At 35.6% G+C, this 25,183-nt stretch overlaps 1 protein-coding gene across 7 annotated transcripts in view; it reads right to left on the bottom strand.

Annotated features, from left to right (window-relative positions):
• RFX3 (regulatory factor X3) overlaps positions 1 to 25,183 on the bottom strand; it is a 119,625-nt gene that overhangs the window by 82,302 nt on the left and 12,140 nt on the right. Inside the window, exon 1 of one of the 7 annotated variants that reach the window (XM_042825659.1) lies at positions 13,469 to 13,521. The exons of the other annotated variants lie outside the window; for them this stretch is intronic. The gene's annotated coding sequence lies outside the window, so the exon portion shown is untranslated. Of the gene's footprint in view, positions 1 to 13,468; positions 13,522 to 25,183 lie in introns of those variants that run through there. 7 annotated transcript variants of the gene reach the window in all.

The raw sequence follows: 25,183 nt of genomic DNA, 5'->3' as shown, positions 1-25,183 counted from the left end.
GTAAAAATATTAACTAAAGTCACATAAATAGTTCTTCTTCCAAAATTATACTTTACATGGCACAGCTCAATATTTAAATTAGAAAGGCCATGAATCTCACAAAAATAGAAAATACTAAAATCTTTACTTGAATTCAAACCTCAAAGAAAATCCTGAAGTCTTGCTAACTATGAAATGTATGTAGAATGTTTCTTTTACAAAGTTTTGAGGTCACTCATGCAATATGTGAGCTTTTAAGACTTTGTACTTCACTGTCTTTTTCCATCAAAATCCCTTCCCCAGTGAAGTATAAGAAACAAACAAAAAAACCCCAACAAAGTAATAGGGAAAGGGCAATATTTTATATTAATTCCTTCTCATTTTTCTAACATGTTAAGCTACAGAAATTGTCACATTTAGAGCTCCAGAGAAACCTCATTAATTTTTCCTACTTTTTGTCAAAAACAAAACATGACTGTATTTTGTAAGAATCCATCTAAGCTATAACAGTCAGTGCTCAAACTTTCACTCTAGTATCATTATCTGGAATTTCTCGACCCTATTACCCTTTCCTTTTCCACTTTCATCTATAACACATAGTTCAACAAATATTCTTTCTCAATTCTCTATGCTGTATTTAAGGTCTGCCCAACTGAGTTCAACTTCCCTTGCGACCACCGCTTCCACACACCATCACTGATTCCTCTGTACAAAAGTCATCTTTCTAACAAGAATCTTCCCTTATCAAAACCCTGTCATATTGATCAATACAGGATTCTATCAAAGTACAGTATTACAAATGAATAGTCCAGTTTGTCAGTTAATTTCCTGCTATTTTTAAAATTTTGTTTCTAATTTGACAGTATTTGCTACAATGTTAGCTAAGAAAAAAAAGAAAAGAAAAAAAAATTACAGAAATTATTTAAAATTCCATCAATACTTTCATTTCTGATGGAGCAGAAGATTAAAAATGCAGTAAAGTTCCTCTTTTCAAAGAGTGCTTCTCTAGTACTCATGTCAAGGAGTGTCATATCAAGGCCTTCTGTTTGACAGATTTGCCAAAATAGTCATCATTTATTTCTATGTACTTTTTCAGCCATCTCATCAGCAACAGTCCAAACCTCCCAGCTGCTCTTCTGGTGGTGTGCACATTTACACACAAAATTCAGAGCTATTTTATTCATCAAGTATGTGAAAAGTTCTTAAGCTGAATTTCATTAATGGAGAAAGTTAATTAAAATCCTGATGTGTCTAGAGGAGAAAGAATATCAGGGAGACATAAAATTAACAACCATGTGATTTTTAAATATGATTTAGATTAGTCTACACTGGCAGACAAAGAACAGATTAACTTGTATCAAATGCAAATGTAAGAGTCTGGAGATCAACTAGATCTTATGCTGAAATGAGACCAATACTTCTGCAGGACAATATCTTGATGCTAGCATGACTAAAATGTCATGTTTTTTCACCTTCTAAGTTTACATACGTACTTTAAAATGATAAAATTAATTCTTGCTGGAACACTTAGTCTTCAATGAAACCAAGAGGGACATAAACTAAAACTTTTCATTTGACAGTGGACGAAAGAGAGTCAAATATAACCAGCAAATTAAAAGTTTTCCTTCTTATGCAATGATTTCATGACTATTGAATATTTTCAGTACTAAGTTCAGACTAACTCCTGTGTTACATCTAGATTTGATTCTGGTAAAATCTGCTTAACTTATTTAAAGATTTCAGTTTGGTTTGCTATAAAAGGAGAGGCTGAATAAACATTTTAAAGGTTATTATTGTAAATTAATTAAACTGAATACATTATACTATCTTGATGTGTGTATTTTAAAAGCAATAGATGTAGATGTATCTATTCCACCCGATGATCAGCTTAGAGAAAGTCAAAAACAAAAGAACAGAGATGAAGTCAGATGAAGTCGGATTGATCAGTTTTGCAGGAAAGCTTAACCAAGATCTAAAATGCCAGGAGCAGTTTTGTTACATCTCAGTCTGGAAAATAGGTTTAGAAAATACTGCAGAACAATCCATGTGTGAGAAAAAAACAACAGCAACCCATAATTTTATCTATTTCAAGAAACAAAGAACTCATTCTACAAGTAAAATCAGTCCACAGGGTGGCAGAAAAGAGACAGAAAAAAGTCCCAAGAAGTCCTGAACCGTATCTGCAGGAAAAAAAAAGTCTAGCTTCAGTAACGTTTAATGTAGTAGATTGAAAAAGAGAAAAATGAGGGGAAAAAAAATGAAAGTACCAAATTATTTACGTAGGAAAAATTGTTAGGAAATACATTGTACTAACACAATACAAGAATTCTTCCTGTACAGTTTCTACACAGAGTAGAAAGCCAGACATGTAGTTTAGTAAGTACACCTGCTAGAAGAAGTGTGTTTTGTGATGCATTTACAATAAAGGCACTCACTCCTAAACTCTAGAGTTTGTGATACTTTTCATTACAAACAATGAGAGCTCTATAGTTTTAGTACTAGTACTTCTAGTACTAGTACTAGTGTAGCAGCAGTAGTGTATTTAGTTCAGCCTCAAAAAATCATCAGGACTGGAGTCTAATTGTTTTCAAAGAAGATAGAAAAAAACCAAGAATTAACATAAAACTTAACATTAACTCAATATTCTCGTAGTATCTCAGTAATCTAAGTACAGAAGAAGCACAGTTATTCAAACAAGCATCTATAATCTAATTGTGGTGAGAAAGGATAGAAAACTTAATGCTCCCACAAAGCATAACATGAAGTGCCAAAAAATGTAACAGACTAGAGAGATTTCACTTGAAAACAAGCTCTGCACAGCCTCCCCTACACTCAAGTGGTTAGATTAGAAACCCCTTGTTTCTAATACAATCATCTTTTAGAAGCACTTAATCCACCTAGCACTTTAATAGTTTCAGCTGTATTCTGCATGAAATCTATTCAACATTTCACTACTTTCTCACCTTCTAATAATTACTAATAAACACAGATTTGTACCTACACAGAACAAGGAATCATATGACAAATACTTATTTAATTTGTATTGTTTTGTTGATTTCACTTGTGGCAGCATGTAGAAGTTACTTAAAATACATGGAACGGGTTTTCCATAATAAAACGTGCTTAGTCTTTAAAAAAAACTTGTTTCTCTTTCATATTCAAATTTTACTTCAAATGCTTTCGAGTAGGTAACTCACTCAAGACTTGATCACACTGCTAAATTGATTATCTACCCATCAAGAAAAAATATTACACTCCATGCTCACCCACAGGGCTAAGCACGTGAAAGTTATTTCTGACAATTCTAATGAAGATATCAGCAGGTCAACCCCAGTGGTATCACTGAAGACTGTGAATTGATTTAGCTCTTCTTGTAACATGTTAGGATCACAGGCAAATATAAATTTCAACCATTTCATTCATAATGTTCGCTTTTGAAATTCTTTTATCAGCATGTGAATTAAACAGACATACACTAAGAAGCTATCATGCTGTAGATAATCCTGGAAGTTCTAGTCCTTGGAAATTGTGTTTTGTCTGCTTACTGACTTCATTTTAGGTTGCTTACTTCCTGTTACAACAGCATTCCTGATTTAGAGAACCATAAAATAATTTAAAAATGGGTGCACCTGCAGCATAATAAAAGTAAATATCTAAATCATGAAGAAAGATATTGATTATTTTAATCAACTTAGCTAAAATACAATTCATCTGCTGACCAACTTGTTTATCTGATCACTTTCTAGAAAGTTAGGTAACAGAAAGTTTAGAATTCAGCACTCTAGTAGATGATACAGAAGAGACTACATTCACTTCTGGGTGCTGAGCTCTGAACTAATATCAGGAGGCAGTCTTCATTTTTCAGCTCTAGATTCTTAATAATATACACAATAACAGCCAGTATTTATTTTCATAAGTCATTTAATGGAATATATAACATTATGCATGTCACTGGTTTAAAGACAGAAAGGGAATTAAAAATACATGCAGTACCTAGCATATTTCATTCCCTGCGTTATCTCTGGACTAGATAATCCAAGAGCATTGGTTCTTGCAGAAGACTTGGCATCTTTAAAATCAGCCTCCTGATCTTCCATGTTCTTCCTTTCACAACTTTGAGCATGTTACTTAGTCTGCCTGTGTTTCTACTTTCTCATCTCTGAAATGAAGACAAGTATAATTCTTTCAGAGACGTGTCTGAAGAAATACGGTGAGATTCTAGAATAACAGTAATATAAGAAGACAGTATACAGAACATGAAATAGACTGTTCTCAGATTTCTACTGAAATATGCTTTGGTTAATGCTGTGGATTGATAAATCAATTCTCAAGTACCATGTTATTTAAATTCAAATATTCCTAGAAAGATAAAACACACAATTATATAATCTTTAACACTTGAATATCCATTTTAAAGTCTAATCAGCAAAAGGAATAAACTCATTTCTGAACAGCAGATTGCTTAGTAAGACATCTAATGATAGAGCCTTAAGTATGTTGAAAAGTTGATGTTGTTTGGTTGGTTTTTTTTTTGTTTGTTTGTTTTGGTTTTTGGTTTTTTTTTTTTTTTTTTGTATGTTTCTTGTTTTTCACCCCATCAAAACAGTACAAATGAAAAGCAAGGAAGCATTCCACACAACTTCTATCCTGATAACCATTGTGCTCTGTTTTAAAGATCAGCCATTTAACCAGATTTAGCTCAACAGATTTTAAAACCTACCAAATTCTTAACAATCAACATACTACAGACAATGCTACAGCTTTGTTTATTTAAATTAGCCCTCTACTAGCAATGGATAAACTGTAACAGAAATGCAAGAGCTACTTCGTACTTCCATCTCAAAAATCTGACCTTTCAAGACATTGTGTTGCATGCAAGAGATGCTAAAATAATATTTTTGATTGCTATAAATGCCCTCATGAACAACTTCATGCAGAGAAATTGCTTCAGTCTTTTTGCCAACTAAAATTTAAGTACTTTAAGGCCATTTGGCAGAATGATACACTGGAATTGATGTAGACAAAACATTTCTAAGAACAAATTACTGTAAAACTAATAGTTTTTTACTTCAAATAACTGCATGTAATTTACTCATTCAGAAACCTCAGAAGTGTCCCTACTGAAAAATCAATATTTAGCTCCTGTTTTCAACAGAATCAGTTCAAATTGGAACGTGGAATCCATGGAATCTGTTTTAGAATGTTGTATACAGAGTAATATTTATGAACAGCCTGAAAGGTAAGCAACAGCTCTTTACAACTCTCAGACTACTAAATTTCCAAGAGGCCTCCAAAGCTTCTGGAAACACAGTATTATAATATTCAACCAAATCTAAAATGAAATGTTCAAAGGAGAACATGTTTTCCTTCTGACTCTTCAGCACAATGTGTAAGTCATGGTTCTGGTTGAGACAACACTCATTTTCTTCAGATTTTTGTATGATGTTGTGCTTTGCACTTCTGATGAAAATAGTAGTGTGTTAATAATAGTGTGTTAACACTGATTATAATTACACTGTCTGTAATTGTTGCAGATCAGTGCTTGCACAAAGGTGAACTTTTCTGCTTGTCACGCTGCCTTGCCAGTTGGGGTTGTACAAGTTGGAAGGGGATACAGACAGGATTGCTGGAGCAAAGTGATCAAAGCAATATTCAGTATCATATTTCCTGCTCAGCTGAGCTAAAGAAGAAGGAATGCGGATATACTGGGAATGATGACATATTCCCAAGAGGTTTTTATGCATGATGAGCTCTGCTTTTCTGGAAGTAGATGTGTATCTTCCTGGCAATGGGAAGTCGTGAATGAATTCTTTATTTTGCTTTGCTTGCAGGTGCGGCTTTTACTTTAGCTGTTAAACTGTCTTTATCTCAGCCCATGTGCTCTCGTGCTTTTACCTTTACGATCCTCCCCTCCATTCTACCTGGGGAGGATAAGCAGGCAGGTGCATGGTAATTAGCTGCCTACCCGGGCTGAACCACAACAATTTATCTTCAAAAGTGTCAGAAAAATTCAGCTCTGAAAGAATGTATTTGCCTCACAGTAGTACACAAATTCATCTCCAAGAAGTAGTTTGAAGAAATTACGGCTACAAACAATAACTGTAATGCAATAATTTCTGACATCCAGCAAAGAAAACCACTAAAAACAGTAGTAAAAACATTTAATATTACATCTCTAAAAGGTCCAGGCCAGTATGGAAATGCCAAAAAGCTAACACAAAATTTTACTATTGAAAGACAATCTGGTATGGCATAGATTGGCAACACAAAGTCTCTCTGGGTCATGTAACTCAACACTGATTTTGCTCATTCCAACAGGCTCTGCACTGTACAACAATGATTTCATCAAAATTTCCGTGAGCATATTAGCATTTCTATTACAAATTGTTTGTTCGTGAAACTATTAATATTCCTATTACTTTCAGGAAACCTTACTAAAAAACTTGAGGGTTCTAGAAAAAAACATTTTTCTCTTCTCCACTTATTGAGAAAGAGAAAAATGCTAAAACATTCCATTCTCTCTTCTCTTCAGTGAAGCAACAAGAAGTGCTGCCAGTTTTGCAGGATCAAGGATCATTACTATTTGCCAAACGATGGAGGACTTAGAGAGTCTAGTAGACTTTCAAAGGAAGGAAACTGAAGAAATGAAAATATTTTTAAGACTAGTGACTTCAGACATATACACATGCATACATATGTATTACCTATGCACACATAATAACACCTTTCTGCACATTAAGGACTAAAAATCTTCTAAAGTTTCCTATTCTAAAACAGAAACAAACAACGAAAAAACCCCTCCTTCTTTTAGCATTATATGACAAAGAACTAGCTGCAGAAATGATTTATTTTCAAAAGAACACAAACATACCTTGCTCAAGGTTATGTATGTTCCGATATTTCTGTCCTGTTGAGGCCATATCTAGAATATTGTATTCAGGCCTGGACTCCTCAGTTCAAGAAAGAAAGAGAATTTCCAGAGAGAGTCCAGCGAAATGCCAAGAAGGTGGCCAGGGGCCTGGAGCACCTCCTTTATGAGGAAAAGGGCGGGAGATCTGGAGTTCAACCTGGAGGAGATTTGGAGATGATCTGATCCATTCTTCCAAAGGGCAGATATTACGTAAATGAGTCCAGGCTCTTTTCAGTGGTGCCCAGTGACACGTCAAGGGGCAATGAGCACAAACTGGAACACAGGAAGTTCCATACAAGAATGAGGAAAAACCTCTCTACTTTGAAGGTGACAGAACACTGGAACAGGCTTCTCAGAGAGGTTGTTATGTCACACAGAATCACAGAATGCCTGAGTCGAAAGGGACCTCAAGGATCACGAATCTCCAACCCTTCCTGCCACATGCAGGGCCACCAACCTCCACATTTAATACTAGTCCAGGCTGCCCAGGGCCTCATCCAATCTGGCCTTGAACACCTCCAGGGATGAGGCATCTAGCATCCAGGTGTTTCAGCACCTCACCACTCTCATAGTAAAGAACTTCCCCCTGACATCCAACCTAAATCTACCCTCCCTCAGCTTAAAACCATTTCCCCTTGTCCCGCTGTTATCTACCGTTCCAAATAATTCATTGTCCTCCTGTTTGTAGGCTCCCTTTAGGTACTGAAAGACTGTAATGAGGTCACCCCGCAGCCTTCTTTTCTCCAGGCTGAACAAGCCCAGTTTCTTCAGCCTGTCTTCGTAGAGGAGGTGCTCCAGCCCCCTGATCATCTTTGTGGCTCTCCTCTGGACCCTCTCCAACAGCTCTCTGTCTTTCTTGTGCTCGGGGCTCCAGACCTGGACACAGTACTCCAGATGGGGCCTCAGAAGAGCAGAATAGAGGGAGAACAATCACCTCCCTGTTCCTGCTGGCAACCCTCTTCTGATTCAAAACTCGCCTGGACTCTTTTCTGTGCCATCTACTTTAGGGAAACTACTTTGGCAGGGGGGTTAACAAGTTGATCTCCAGGGATTCCTTACAACACCCATTCAATTACCTCTTGTCATTTTTAGCAAAACATTTTTCCAGCATGTCACTGCAGCAAATGCTGATGAATGTAGTTATTTCTCCAGTGCCAAAACACAGCATTTCCTTTAATGACATTTGCTCCAGTCATATGATTCATCCCACCAAGTTTCAGTGACAGTGATCAGATAGTTCACTCCAACTCCTCATGCTTGTTACAAATGATACGTGCTTTGATATAGAAGCACTCCAATTGTACTAGTAAATATGTCATCTTTTCAGAGGATCAAGCACACCATTGCATTTCACACTTATTGTCTTGTTGGTTACATCAGCAGCTCTTCACTTTTCTCTGATGCTTGAAACTCCATTCCATTCAGCTGCTAAATCTAGTCAAAAGCTCTTTTATGTCTGGCCAACTAGTTGTCAAAGATGCTCTTGACCAACTTGATCAAATGAATTCCATTAGTTCCTAAAAGTTTCAGCTTTTCAAAGGTAGATCTATGATCATAAAACCTCAATTATCGCACTGGCTATGCATTTACTCCTTCTCCTCCTCTTTGAATCTCTTCTTCTGATTAGGAAGGTACAGGACACGACCATCTGTGATCCTAATCCTTTCAACATTGCTTTGAGGGACACATAGTCTATTTGATGGTTCTGAATTGCATCACAGTATAATCACAACCTTCACACGGTCCACCAGTAAACAGTCATAACCTGATCCTCATCCACCAATGACAAGTCTTTCTCACTCCAGGCTGTCTCACTAGACTCACTCTTGACTCTTGTGACCAGGACACACAAAAAAATATCAAGGTGAAGAATGTATTGAGTTTCTTCATGTTCTTTACCACCAGACCTACTTTCTCAGAATGTACTCATAGAACTTATATTCAATTACTGCCTGAACATTTCATTCCCTCTTTTCCACATATTTCAAATATTTAAACAGTTCTTTAAGAGTATGCTCAAGGTAACTTACTCCACATAAGAATGTGTTATTTGCTTATGATCAAAGCCATTGTGGAGTGTGTAGATTTGTGAAATAATGAATGTTTTAGTCATACAGTTACAGTGCAAGTGATACTTTGCTTATATAGCTCAAACCTAAACAATTTAAGTAGAGAAAAAGAACTAAACTGACAAGCATACAAAAGAATGGCAGCATGAAGACAAGAGTGACTAAGTACAATTTGGGAACAAAATGCTTAACATTTAGGGCATTATTACCTAGTATAAGATACTTTTTCAACTCCATAGTTGTTTCACTTCAGGCATTAAAGCAAGCAATAACAAAGAAATCTGAAACAGTACTTGAACCTCTTGGGAAAGAAAAAAAATAAACACCACAGAAAGATGTCACAATTTGCATGTTAATAAATTTTGACTTAATAACTCAGCTGGGTAGTTTAGAGAAGAAGAACTGACAAATGTCAGCCTATAATACTATTTCACTGGACATTACTGCATTTATTTTATATGTGTTTTGGTATTAACATTATTTTTAAATAACATCACATACTTTCTATGCTCATTGCTTTTTATTTAAGAACTGGATACCCATTTACTTACTGAAAGGAACTGCACCGACTGCAGTGTATTATTTGTCATGATAACAACCTTCAAGTTCAAAACACGTGCATTGAACAGAAAAGGAAAGAACGGTCCTTATTACTTGTATTCCTATTAAATACAATATCTTTTAAAAATTGCAAGTTAAATTCATTCTATTTCAACTAAGTAAGTGACATTAAGGTGGTATCACTGCTATTCACAAACACAGCAACATACCATATTTTCTGAAGGCATGAATAATCTTGAGCTACTGATCCTGATTTTGGCTTGGTACTTACATTTCATGATTAACTAAGGGAAAATGAGAATAAAATTTGCCACAGAGGTATGCACCTTTAATCATTACTACAGGAAATCTACCTCTAAAAAGATCTAAGAACTACCCAAGTCGTAAACACAGATCTTCTCGTTCTTGTATGCCTCACAATCAAATTCAGAAAGACAGCACCTAACACACAATACCTGGAGAATTCTTTAAAAAGAACTCCCTAGTGACAACTTCCTCATCAGTCAATCATAAACTGATACAAAATAGGTAGCCGCAAAAACTGTTTGTATTCTTTTGCAATTTGGTTTCCAAACTTACTTAGCATTTTCCTTTCTGAAGTCTTAAGAAACTTCAGATTATCAACTGCCAGAAATAAAGGAATCTCTAAACCCAAAGAAAATCTACAAAGGTTGGGCATTATAGATTTTTTCAGCATTGAAAACTTCAAAAATGAAAATAAAACAAGCACATTCTAAATAACTGTTTTCCAGATTGGAATAATATTATGCCTTTCAAAGAAAGTAAATTAAGGAAAAGGAAAGAAAAAGCAGACAACAAGAATATTATATAAGCAGTAGATAGAGGGCAGCACTCAGACGTACCTGAAGGATGTGTGAAGGGAGTGCATGAAAAAAAGAATCACAAGCAAGCATGCACATAAAAACAGATACCCCTCCTCAGCATAAAAATCAAGGAAATGGGTTAAGATAGCAATTACTGGTTTATAGCAGGTATTCTTGTTTGTTTGCTAAAGACCAAAACAAGGACTTTAAATGACAAAAACCAGTACAACTTCTTCCTTCTACTGCTATGCACATCAAGAAAGTTAGTACATCCAATAAGATATTCCACTGTGAATCATACAATTTTTGATGACCAGGAAAAAAGCAGAGAGATTATTTATTTAAAAAATGTGTTTTTTTTTTTTGTTTTGTTTTGTTTCCTGTACACCTATCTATATATATATAATATGTATATAATATATACACCTAACACTATTTTCAAAATGTGTTCTAATGTCTGAATAAATAGAATTCACAACTGAACTTTGAGACAGCTACTGACAGCTGAACAATTATTCCCAAGCATAAAGGAAAGTCAAACAAAAGCACGTCTTCGGGATATGAGTCTTCAAGGTGCTCACACCATGAAGCACACAATGAAATATGAAATCACTGCTATAAATGGTGCTCCTTTTTCAGATAATATAGAGGTGACATAGAAAACTCTTTTCCCCGTCTGAGGTTAGTATGGTAAATACATAATTCACATTATACTTTAAGCTAGTTTTTTTTTATGAGTATCATAACACAACAGAACTTTTTGTCTTCATTAATCTTTGGAATACGTGGTCACTTTTTAGCAATTGAGAAGCTGAAAATACTGTCTTCCAGAGAACAAGAACACACTTTATATGTGTTTTCTTGTTTATAACTTAAAAAATAAAATTAAAATAATTTCACAAATAATTTTTCTTTTTTTTTTTTTTTTTTTTTAGTAGCACAAATCTCGAATGGCATTCTGAAAATTTTGTGAGGAATCTAAAGAACAAGGAAATTCATTTTAATCTAGACCATTTCCTGTAATAGTATATATCATTATCTATCATTTTTGAACTAATAGACATTAATCTATCAACTTCACAGTTCCCTCCATTAATTCAATGGATCAACAGTAAAGATTATTTTTGTATAATTTTATCCTGTACAGATAAAAGCAAGACTGATTCACAGAAACTGCACTGTAGCCTCTGTACATCTAAATTTTCCACACAGGTCACTTCAATTTTAAAATCTTTATGGGCACATGAGGAAGAGAAACACTAACATACACAAATATAGCATCAATGTTCAAAGAACACTCTGTACTTATATCCCATTAAATGCTATGTTTATGCGATTTAGGCTCATTAACTTGGGTTTTAAGTATTTAATTAAGCAGAAAAACAGCTCATTTATGTTCTTCACTCTTCTTGGAAGATAATTGTGCCATAAGTACAGTATACGATCCCACAGCGAAAATTGTATATGGGTAAATTCATTCAAGAATGCTACTATACATGCTCTAGCAGCGCATAAATAGCAGCTGGTTCCCAGAAAATTAATTACATCCCGCAGTCATTCACAAAACAAGTAAATTTAACACCAATATTGGTTTTCACTTGAAAACATTCACTACTGGAAACTCTTTACTCCTAAAATAAATTTAACCCTTAAATACTTTGTAATCCTAAAATTCACTTCAGTGGCACTACATAAACAGCATTATTGCTTATTATTTCTATTCTGGTTAGTATATTGGAATAAGAACTATTCCAGTGCATAAATTAAATTTCATGGAGACTAAGATTTTGTCAGAATGGATGTCCAGCTGATTATTTTATCCTGTGCTTTTCAATAAACAGACATTAAACAAAAACGTAACACTTTCAACTTCAACTCAAGCATTTTTACACTGAATCAACATGAGAATAAAATATGCTTACATTAAAAATTTGTAAGCATAAAATTATGCTTATCATTAAGGAATTCACATGATTAGGGGAATTCACATTTATGGTAATGCATAGTGGATACTGCCTCTTATTAATGAAGATGAAAGTCTACAAATGCCTAAATTGATCTACAAACCTCTAAAAATTCTACACTTTACTAATACTTTTTTTTTATTATTTAAGTAAAAACACCAGTGATTGAGTATTATCTCTGACTATGAACATTGCAGAAGATACATTCCCTGTTTTATTTTGTTTTCTTTGGTAGTTTTCTGATTTCTTTTTTTTTTTTTTTTTTTTTTCCCCCTCTATACACATTAGCTATAATTTCATTGCCAGGCTTTAAATTGATCGATTTTCTAAATTAGAAACATGGTACTAACTTGGAATGCTGTTGAGACTTGCACCTAACTCACATTCAAATTAACAGAACTCCCAAAACTTAAATTCAGCACCAGATGAAAGTTGCTCAATGAGAAATGACTCAAACAATATTTTTTAGACATTTTTCTGGATTTGGGACTTAAGTATTTGAATATAATCAAATACAATCATACAAGAGATCATTTTTCATTGAATATATCTCAAAACACCTCTCTATTAATACTCTTTGCAGTGAGAATTCCAGTATTAAATGACATCAAAGAAAAACATTCTGAGATGAAGAGTTATGTCAAAGGCTACAGTCATATCTAAGATGTCCATTTAAAAGACAAAAAAAAACCTGCCACTACCACTACGAAAAACAAACAAACAAACAAACAAACCAACAAACCCCAGCTTTTCCATTCAGAATTCAATATATGAAATTCTTGTGAGAAAAGCAAGAATACTTTCGACCAGCACTGGAATCCACTGAGATAGCATAATCTAGTACAAGATCCCAAGAAAACTCAGTAACATTACAGTGTTTAAACTTTAATTTTTTCCTCATTCTGTCCTGTGTAGTTACTAGACTGTTGCCACTTTTTTTTTTCAGTGGCTGAAGATGCTCTACATCTTTAGAACAGCTTTCAGTTATTCAGGAAAAAAAGAGTTCAATTTTAATGGAATGTAACAGCTAACAAATAACTAACATGGACTTTCAGTTAAAGCAACTGGACTTTTTCATAATGGCAGTTCAGCCATTCCCTAAAATAGATACAGGAAATGAAGCTTTTTTTATCTTGTGTACAGTGTAGATCTGTATCTCACCTCAGCAATCAGCACTGCAGTATTCAACTCAGCCAAGTTTACTTAGATGTGACCATCCAGAAACATATGTATTATTATTTTGTGAGAAAATTTCTCTCTCATTCCAAATCTCCTTCTTGCCCTCATATTTTTACCCCTCACACAACACAAGCCTTGAAAACGATATTCTGAAAGACATAAAATAAACTTGACTGTCAGTTTCTCACAGTTTTATTCATCATTCCTTTTTATATCATCTTCACAAAACATCTCCAAATCTTTATAAATAATGTTAGATTTTTAACAATTCAAAGGAACACATTTTATTGTTCATCTTATCTAGGAAGATCTTAATTTTTTTTTTTAAATACATACATCTCTGGGAAAAAAAAGTAGATGAACCACTGCATACTATCTGCTAGCTGAATCAAAAGGTAACACAGCAAATAGTAACTTCAGAAAAGCCTATGACTAGCAACCACTCTCTAGTGGTAGCTTATAACACAGGCTCCAAATACAGACGGAGAGAATCTAAATAGTAGGCAGTTACAGTGTAACCTCCGTTAGGAAAGCCTCCTTGCAACTTCATTAATTCAATCCTGACTCTATTCCTTCCACAACACACAACTGCCCAAGTAGCTAAGGGCTTCTATGAAGTTCCTGTACTGATCAATTTATATAAAAATGCTCAGATTTAAAAGCCATTTAAAGCAGGCATTAAGTATCCTCTACACCTGATAATCCATTCAGTGTTCCTTTGTTTCCTCTTAGGTTTCAAACTACTACTTCAAAGTCAGTCCCTCTAAGCAGCTTTGTTAGGGCTTTGGTACCAGAACTTTTCAAAAGTACCTTGACTTTGCAAAAAGGTTTGCCACTTTGAGAAACAGAATCTCCCTAAATTCAGAATGGTTTATTATGAAAAGAAAACCATGACAACTGTTTGTACTCTTGCTTTATTATTACATCCGGCCTGGTCACTATTGGAAATTCAGTCTATTATTGTTGCTAGGAGTCCGTTGCTACGCAACCTAAAAGGGTTATGCAGTGCTTTCAGGCTAAGAAGCGTTAAAAACCCCGCAGGCCTCCTCCTATGGTTCTACACAGTTTGTTTAAATAGATTAACACTCTTCTCAGTCAACCCCCAACTCCAGGCATATCCTTAAAAAAAAAGTTACAATAGCATGCTGTAACAATATAAACAAACACAAAACCAGAAAAATTACACAGAAGCAATATATCTGATCTCTACTGCATGTTAATGCAAAGTAAACAATAATTCCTTTCATTCATCAATTTAAGCACGAAGGCTACAACTTATATCTACCAAAACCTTTCAAGGTTAAGTTTCAGTTGTTAACATAATGGAGTTGCACAATGCGGTCTCATGGACATTTTATAATGAACTCAACAGAACAATACATTAAGTTACATACTTTAAGATGGTGAAATAATATTCATTCTCTGTATGTCCAAAAGGCCTGTAAATTGTACCAAAATGTCACTGGCAAACTGAATTATTTTGCCCTTCTGTATCATTGTCACTTACATAGATTCTGCAAGCCAAATAAGATGTCTATGCAAATTCAGTTCCTTCAACAAAATTTCTCCAAATCTGCAGGAGAACAGCTAAAACATGACATCAAGAAGAACTCAACATTATGTCTTTTCTCTTTCTAATAACTTGAAGCTGTTCCAGCTTGCACTGCAGAACAAGTTGTTCTTCAGTAACAGAACTAAGAAAGCCATGTTTCCTCCAGATTGGTACTTTAATGGACCCATTCTCTAGCACAGGGTGAGAATGTTTGCTGACTGATTCAGAAGGCTTCTGAGAGTACAAACTGAGTAGCAACTGCCTTTCCTTCAGGGCACATTTTGACTTATCATTGCAAATAAATTGTTTTGTTGATGCATGTTTTTCTGGTATGTCTATCTCTGATACTGCCAAATCAGGGAAAAATGAAAACAAAAACCAAATAACATCAACAATAAACACAGCACCAGCAATATTTCTTTAAGGGTTCAAAGCTAAGAAAGCAACACGGCATTTTTGGAAATGCTAAGACCAATTGTCTACACAATAGCGATAGCAGCCAGAGCCATAAAACAGATTCCAGAAGTCAGAAAATGAATTTTTTCTCTCCAACATGCTTCAGTGGATGAAATTTTCTAGAGAAAACTTGAAAACAATGAGAAATATAAAGCCTGTCCTGAAGAGAAATATCTCACATGGCTAGGTTAAGAAAGAACACTTCACAGGAATGCACTCTTAGGAGTTCTCCAGAATTCATAAGCTTGCAATATCTTCCTCTAAAGAAAAAAAGCGAACTTTGTATCTATATTAGGATTAGATTCTGTATTGGGCTCATATACCAAGGTTTTGACAGTAGAAGGCTGCAGGGGTGGCATCTGTAAGCTAAGTCCTGCAGCTGCTCCATGACAGATCTGAACCAGATCCAGCTGCTACAAAAGGGACCTGCCACTGCCAAAGCTGAGCCATGAACAACTCTGATTGTACTTGTGGGAAGGCAAATTTAAGAAAGGGAAAATCTGCTTCACAACAGCAAGTAGGAAAGAGGAGTGAGACAATGGGAGAAACAGCCTGCAGGAACCAAGGTCCGAGCAGAAAGAGGGCAGGATATGCTTCAGTTGCCAAACAGAAGTTCCCAGCAGTCCAGTAGAGGTCCGTGGTGGAGCAGCCTGTCCCCTTAAAGCCCAGACGCACCACAATGTGCATACACCCATATACACCCATGGAGGAGCCCACAGTGAAGTAGTTGATGTGACTAAAGGAGGCCACAGCCCATGCAGAGCCCCCAGGCTAGAGCTGCAGCCTGTGAAGAAGAGACCACGGTGGAGCAGGAGGGCTGGGAAAGCTGCCAATAGCAGGGACCCATGCTGGAGTACTGCACTCATGAAGAATGGGCCTCATGGTATGGAACCACGCTGGAGCTGTGCTTTGAGAACTGCAGCCTGTGGGGAGCCCATGCAGGATCAGTTTGAGAAGGACAGCATCCCATTAAATGGACCCACATGAAGCAGGAGCAGAAACTGACCACAAAAGAGCAGCAGAGAAGAAGCAGACAGATCACTGCCCCCATTCCTCATTCCTTTACACTGCATGGTGGAAGGAGGTAGAAAAGAATGGTGGATGTGAGGAAAATGTTTTTCATTTATATACAGTTTCTCACTTCTACTCTCTTAGTAATAGGCAATGAATTATATTAAACACTGAGTCTGTTTTGCCCATGATGGTAATTGGTGAGCAATTTCCTTGTCAATATCTCAACCCTTAAGTCCTTTTTTATCATATTTTCTTCCCCTGTTCTTTTGAGGAGGGGAAGTGATAAAGCAATGCTGTGGAGTGTAACCAGCCACTAGTGTGAAACCACAGACCTAAGCCACGAAAAAGCTACCTTATCTCCATATAATGAGAAGATTTAGCTCTAGTAAAGGAGACAGTCAATACTCTAAGGAAGACCACAACCAAAAACTACAGTCAAACATGTTTCATCACCTTTTACACCTGAAACTTTAAAGATCTCGAGTATGATCACCGGTACTTCAGTTTTAATAATTTTATAAAGAAAAGGTCATTGCAATGTTAATTTACATGAATGGCTGTGATCTCAAAGACAGCAGGCAGCTTAGAAAATATCAAGAGATACAGAATTAAACAACAACAACAATGAAACTGAGCATGTTCTGCTGTAGAAGTACCTACTGGTTTGTAATTAAAATCTAAGTACTGATTATCTGAACTAAGTTTTACAGTCATAATTTGGAGCTTGGTAAGTGCATTTGTGTTGCAGAAGGATGCATTAGAGACAGGAAGCACTCTGACAAAAAGAACAGACATTCAAAGCTATGTGCAGTTCTCATTTTTCAATAAATAATCTTTCATAAGTAGTCTGTGATATTCCCTTCAATGTCACTGAAGCAGATGAACCTTGCAGATGCCAAAGTTTGTTTACATAGAACAGGACAAGGCCAATCTTTGCTAAGGCCAATGAGACACGCTAGCTGATAGCTCTAATGAGCCTGGGGCCTCAACTTCCATCCTGTGTTATGGAAGATCTCTCACCTGGTAGATCTGGCTATTCAAAAAACTGAATGTTCCCTCTGCAAGAAGCAAATCAGCTCTAAGTGACAGTTCCAAATAATCAAGCTGATTTAAGAAGTTAATATTGTCTTTTGGAACTCTGTAATTCTTGTTCTTAGGATATAATTCACTATCACAATTATACCAGAGAAAATTCATGCAGAACTCCTCCCCCATATCTTCTGTTTCTCTCATGCTTTCTAGACATCAAATCACTGAATGCTAGTAGAATTGATTCAGTTCTACATACAAGCTATATACACAAACATAAGATATTAAATACATACTGTTTTTCTGCACACGCATATATGTGAAAACATATATTCTAACAAACATACATAAACTCAGAAAGGGACACTCATCTACTCAAACTAAGTGACATATATATTTTTATTCATACTTCATGTTATTGAACATCTTCCATTACAATTTTTTTTTCATATCATTGTAGCATTTATCCTCTCACCCATAGGCAATTTCAGAAGATTAAGGACTTCAGCAATTATGAGAATAAGACACAAAAAAAAAGGTTTTGCCTGTACTTATTGAAACACAAATATTTTACAATATCAAAATTATAACAAATCCAAGTTTTAGTAAATGCACAAACTCCATCAATATTTTAATGTGGCATAGCCACGAAACTTCATTAACAGAAATTGGCAATATCAAACTTTTTAACTGTGACTGTGATAAATTTCTCAGGAGACAGTACTTAACAATGCATGAATTGCTCACAACATCATCTTCTGTATACAGATTAGTGACACTGCACCCTCAGATCTGTAAACACGCTAGAAGATGAAGATGACTATAATTTTCTCAAAAACTGCTCCCCTACAAATTCATTAAGGTGTTTACCCCTAAGTCAACAACTGAGAAATTGCTCCCCTTGTATCTCCAAGCACTCCCACAGACTATTCTGAAAAAAACATGAAGTAGAAGTGGTAGACAAGGAAAGGAACAAAAGAAAGATGGATGAGTAATTGGAAAAGGCCAAGCACATAAGAGAATAATCAGGAGACAAAATGGAAATGATATGTAAAGGACCTGCTATTAGGCTGAAAAAAGAAGATTGAAAACTAGTAGTGAAAAGCAGAGAAAATAGCTGGAAATAATGCATACAAACTAATGGTTCTAGGCTTTCTGAAAATTGTACTTATCCTGCTTTAAAGCAGAGAGAAGCAAAAAGATTTTTAAAAACACCATCCATAAATTCTGGAAACAGCAGCAAAAATCAGTGCACTGTATAGAAGAAATCACATAAATTGTTGAAAAAATTGTCATCAACCTTAATATAGAGAAGAAAATGATCATACGTAAAGATCAGAAGTACAAAAATATACAGCAATAAAAATATATTTCACTTCATTTTAAACAAGACTGGATATACTTCAGTAAATTGTTTATAATTCTTAATGAAATTCATAAACATTTTTAGTATCTTCTTCATTTTTCTAAATTGCGTTATTGTGTTCAATCACATCACTCGTCATTTGCAAAACATATTAAAATTTTAAAATCATGATGAAAAAAACAACATTCAGAAATAGCAAGAGTACATAAGAACTAAGTGCTACAAGAACAGTGACAGCATGGAAATAAAAAGTATGTACCTTCTACTTCACGTGTATTTAGGTAAACATATGATGGGCTGTAAGACTAATTTAGTTATCTGTTAAAAATTACAGCAAAATTTAAGTTAAAAAGGTTTTCCAGTAATGCTTTGAGTAATATGAAAGGAGATGGTAGCCTTTTCAAATCTCCAGGCACAAAAGGCTGGTCGGAAATGTGACCAGAATAAGGATAAACACACAGAAAAAAAAAGTTCAATTTCATTCACTAAAACTGCACTAAAAACCTGAATTTGTCACTATAGCATGAAAATCATAATCTAAACTACCCATATTAATAATAACCTTATGAAAGCAATAAGCTGACAGGAAGCAAAATTATTGTTGTAAATGTTCAAAAAAATCCTTATACATCATCTGTCTATGGATGGTGCAACCAAACATAAAATCACAGATTTGAATTTATTACGTATAACAGATATAAACAGATATAAAAGATTATTAATATTCATATGAAAATAAGGGATTGAGAGACTCCACAACAGCTGTCAAAGAAACCTGGATCACTAAACATTGCAGTTGATCAGCATGTTTAGACCTATGTAAATATTTAAAAAATACCGTGAATGAAGTGGTCCAAACTTTGATTAAGAAACAACTAACATAGAAATTAGTATAGAAAATTATGTTTGTAAGCAGTGTAACATCCCGTATCTTGTGATGACTTGCACAGCGTTTTCAAAAGCTGGCCTCTTATTGCCTTGGTAGGGCATACATATTTTCTTTCAGGAAACATTCTGACAATCTCAGCGTTGCATGTAGCAGCAATTCTCCAGCCAATCCCAGCAAGTATTATAAGACTGACTCTGCCATTGAAGTGGCCAATACCCATGAGTTTTGCAGAAATCTTGGCAGGTGTCAAATGAACACACCTTTTTAAATTCAAAGAATTTTTAAATCCTCAGATCCTCCAACTCCTCAATATCACTTTTTCCCCAGTTTGGAGAGATTAACTATTCTCAGGCTTTTGGTAAGAAAAACAGAGTCTTAACTTCTCAACTCATATTGTTTGCAATGATACAAATTTGGCCAAAAGAATCTTCCTCGGAATGTGTATTTTAAATCTTAGAGGTCCTTCCCAACCTCAATGATTCTGTGACTCTATGACAGAAAGATGAAGATTGGCTAAGAAGAAAACAAGCATCTGCTGGCAAAGAAGGCACCTTACAGAACATGGAAGTGGGGATTAGTAACTGTGGGCTACCCCCACAGCCCAGAAAGTTGGATGCATGTCAGCAGTATTGCAGGTGTGATGCTTAGCAGCCTTGTCATAGACAGTATCTCAGGTAAACTGTTAATTATTAAACCACATACAAGCTAAGCATACAACAAAGAACAGAAGAAAAAGAAAAAAGAGCAAACAACTAAATGCAGAATCGAGGAGCTTAATAACTGAAAATGAATACAAAAAATAATGAAAAAAAAAATTTGTAAGATTAAAAAATACACTAACAGACATCACTGCCAGCAATGAAACATCAAAGAAATGTATTACTTTGGATGCAATGACAACTAATATTTTACCACACACACCTGACATTCAGAATCATGCTAGACAACACTCATTTTAACCTTGTTCTCTTTCTCATGTGACATCTTCACTGTTACATAATCTTTAAAAAGCACACATTTATTTACAGTACCCTGTTATTACCTTAAAAAAATGAAGAAAAAAAAAAAAAAAAGACTTTTTTACAAATGTATTAACAATAAGAGGAGGGCTAAGGAGAATCTCCATCCCTTTCTGGATGTGACAGTGATTGTGACCACTGAAAGTAAGGAAAAGGCTGTGGTTCTCAATGCTTTCTTTATATCTCTCTTTAAAATCAGACCAGTTATCCTCAGGGTACTCTACCTCCTGACCTGCAAGTCTTGGATGGGGAGCAGAATAAACCCTCCATGATTCAGGTGGAAACAGTTAGAGATCTGCTTCTCCACCTGGACTGCCACAAGCCCATGGGGCCATATGGGATCCAACCAAGGGTGCTGAGGGAGCACCTCGGGTACTGTGTTTTTGGTTCCTCATCACAAGAAAGACATTGAGGCTCCGGAGCACAGCCTGAGAAGGGCAAAAAAGCTGGTGAGAGGTCTGGAGCACAAGTCTTATGAGGAACAGTTGAGGGAGCTGGATTATCTAGTCTGCAGAAAAGGAGACTTAGGGGTGACGTTATCAGTCTCTACAACTACCTGAAAGGAGGTTGTGGTGAGGTGGGGATCAGCCTCTTCTCCCATGTAACAGCAACAGGACTAGAGATAATGGCCTCAAGTTGTGCCAGAAGAGATTTAGGTTGGCTGTTAGGAAATATTTATCTGAGAGAGTGGTGATGTGCTAGAATGGGCTGCCCAAGGAGGTAGTTGAGTCACCTTCTCTGGAGGTGTTCAACAAACGTTTAGATGTTCTACTGAGGAACATGGTTTAGTGAGTTCCACAGTGCTTTTCCTGCCCAATAGTACTCAGCACCTCAGAAGGTAGTCTCTGATAGTATTCCTTGGATTTATACATCAGTATTTTATTTTTGTTCCATGTATGACTTAAAAATAACCATTACAATGTGTTTCATTTTAGAATGTAACATATAGACAATATTCTAAAATTATTAAATACTTATCACTGCATTTCTTAGAGAAATAATTCTCCAGCCTCTTACCTAGGATTGACTCAATGAATTATGTCAAAATACAACACTGCAAAAACAAACAAACAAAAAACAACTCACAATGATCCTTTTAACAGAAACGCTCAAAGTTTAAAAAAAAAAATCAATTTTAACTAAAAAAATTTAACATCTTGCTTCAAATAGGCATCTCTGAATAATGTATTTTACAAAGAAAATTATCTGGCATAGCTTTTTAATCTACAAAACCAAAACTACTGAGGAACAAACAGAAAGTACAGCCTGAAGCCGAAATGAAGTGATGAATACTGATCAACATACCAGGAAACCAACCTGGAAAAAAATTATTATGGGAAATCCATTAATTACAATAAAGAAGAGAATGTGACGAACCGAGGTAACGCTATGTAATAGGTAGGTAGCAAATCCCTATATTTACAACAGTTCTGTAAATACAAAACAAATAAAATATTCAGAACTGCAGAGCAGTTAGATCCAGAGCATGGTTTGTTGGTTCATTTGTTACAGAACATTCCTGATGGAAATTTTTACATAATCTGACAAAAACAAAAGAAAAACACACACACACAAAAAAAAACAAACAAAAAAAAACCCCAAACCCTCGAGCCTCATGCTTAGGTAATAAAAATGCTGTTACTTTCAGAGGAGAGATTAATGAAAGCTAACAGAAATTGATTTTTATAATTGTCTAATAAAATTTTTGCTGAATTAGACTCCATAACAGTGCTCACGTAGGATATGTGTTAGAAAACAACTAACATACAAAGAACATTTAGCGACAATATGCATTAAAAGTATGTCATGAAGAGTAGCAATTTAATTTGATTTGCAAATCTTAACAGGACATAAGGCTATTTTTACCTGTATGTATGAATGTATGAACGTAATTATTTCACTTATTTTTCAGAATCACCAAGTAACTGTAAATCAACATTATTAAATAACTATCACTAGCCATCCACTTTGGAACATCAGAACATCAGAATGAAAACTATGACAAACAACAGAAATATTGAATACTTGAAATGCATGATGTTAGATTCTTTAGGACTGTTTTTTTCAGTGGTGCACAGTGACAGAAAAAGGAGCAAGAGGCACAAACTGAACACAAGAAGTTCCATCTGAACACAGTGCAGTTCAGGCTGCCAGTGATCTCAGACGGACCTAAGTTCAACATCTCACCTCCGCTGTCAGAACAGATCTTCACGGTTTTACCCAGTCAGAGCTTGAACATCTCCAGGGACAGAGAATGCAAAACCTCTCTTGGCCACAGCTGCATTGCTGGGATATTCTCACAGGGAAAAAGATTTTTATTATCTCCTATGTAAATTGCTCTTGTTTCATATTCGGAACATTAGCTCAAGTTATCCCACAATGCACTGCTGTGAAAAGCCTGGCTACATCATGCAAATATTAGGGAAAGTTGCTGTGACGACCACTGAAAGATTACTGTCTCAAAATTCTCCAAATTCCTCTGTATCTCCTCAGAAGAACACGTGCAATCCTGACTGTCTCAGTGACCCTCCTCTGAAATTACTCCAGATTATCAGTGTCTTTCCTGTAGTGCTGTGAAGGTGAGAGTAAAACTTAACATGAATGTAGATGTCCCCTAATAATTGCTGGATGACACCCTCCATCATCTTTGTGACCCTTTACTGAGCTCCCTCCAGTCTGTCCATGTTTCTCTTGAATTGGTGGAACCAGAACTGGACCTAGTACTCCTGGTGTGGTCTCACCTGTTCTGAGAGGAAGGATCATCTCTCTCGCAGGACTTGTTTAACTTCACGAGGTTCCTTTTGGCCCTTCAGCCTGTTAAGTTTTCTCTGGGTGTCAGCATAACATTCTGGTGTGTTTGCCACTTCCCCTGGCTTTGAGTATTTTGCACACCTACTAAAGATAAAGTTTTCTCCATCGTCCAGTTCATTAGTGAAGACGGTAGAGAGAACTGAAGCCAGTATCGAACACTGGAGTAACTCCACAGCTTACTGAACTCTAACTACACTTTGCATCATTGACTGCTCTCTCTGAACCCAGTCATTCAGACATGTTCTCAGTATACCTTACTGTCTGCCCATCCAACCCATACATAAATAACTTCCTAGGAAGATCCTATGTGAACTGCAAATTATTGACTAGGGGTCAGTGTAGATCTTAGACAGCTACAGAGGATTGATATCCCTCTTCCTTTTGGCCATTATAATAATGTAGAAACAGGTCAAAAGAGGGTCTGTTTTCAGTTTCTGCTCTTCCACTAGGTGTCACAAAACAAGCACAAAACCACCATGTTCCTAACAGATAATCTGTATATTTTTGTTGTAAGACAAGATGCACTTCCTAACATTTCATGGTTAACAGGCCGTGAGAAAACCTCATGAGAAAAAACATTTCATATAGAAATTGAATTATAAAAACCAGTGGTATGAAAACCATCAGTATTACTCCTTGCAGTAATGCACGTAAGTCCAATTGGAGCAGCTGAACCACCCTGATTAAACAGTTATGCTGTAAAATTATCTGCTACATATTTCTTTTGCTTTTCAGAAAATACTTCTATTTTCCAAACACGAAAACACTGACAGCATCGAGTGCTCTAATTATCTTCATTTCTTTTGGTTTTACAGAAAACTTAATCAGTTACATGCTGTAACATAAAAATTTTTTCAATACGTACTTGAAAGACAAGCTTATTCTATATGTCGTAGTTCAATTTTAAAAAAAAAATAAAACATAGACATTAGCTGATAAGAGCAGATTGTTGGGAAAATAAAGTTCTACTTGTGACCAGGCAGCTTGTTTTACAGAGATGACACAACTAATTACATTAGAGGACTTAACATATTATCAGTCAACCTCTCAATCTCTACTAACAACATCCAATTACACTTTCAAGCTAATTTTAAATGGCTGAACCCAACTACATTGCCCTTCAAACACAATAAACTTTGTGACTGGGCTCTAAGCAACCTGACCCAGCTGTACATGTCTCTGTTCACTGCAGGGCAGTAGAACCTGGTGATCTTTAAAGGTCCCTTTCAACTTTGACAATCTTATGATTCTATTTCAACAATCCTGGACAAAAGCTTTGTGTTTTGTTGTTGTTTGTTTATGTTGATGTAGGTTATGGAGCTTTTTTGTGTGCACACCTTTCTTTACCACAGACAATCAAAAGATAACCTATCATTTCCTATCTGCTAGATATTTCTGCCTTGAATGTTATAGCTTTTCTTTTTACAAAAAATGTTACAAAATGTGGGAAGAATATCTTATACTTTATCCCAAACATTGGTAATTATGTAACACTAGGGAAAACCAAAACAAAACAAAAAAAAAAGCTGGCTCCAGTTTTACCTTGTTTTAGTAGACTACA

Source organism: Centrocercus urophasianus, unplaced genomic scaffold (assembly GCF_019232065.1).
Source record: "Centrocercus urophasianus isolate 14NV4802_14NV808 unplaced genomic scaffold, USGS_Curo_1.0 seq_25, whole genome shotgun sequence".
Classification (NCBI taxonomy): domain Eukaryota; kingdom Metazoa; phylum Chordata; class Aves; order Galliformes; family Phasianidae; genus Centrocercus; species Centrocercus urophasianus.
The sequence above is the reverse complement of the archived record's forward strand: the minus strand, read 5'-3'. Positions and strand labels throughout refer to the sequence as shown.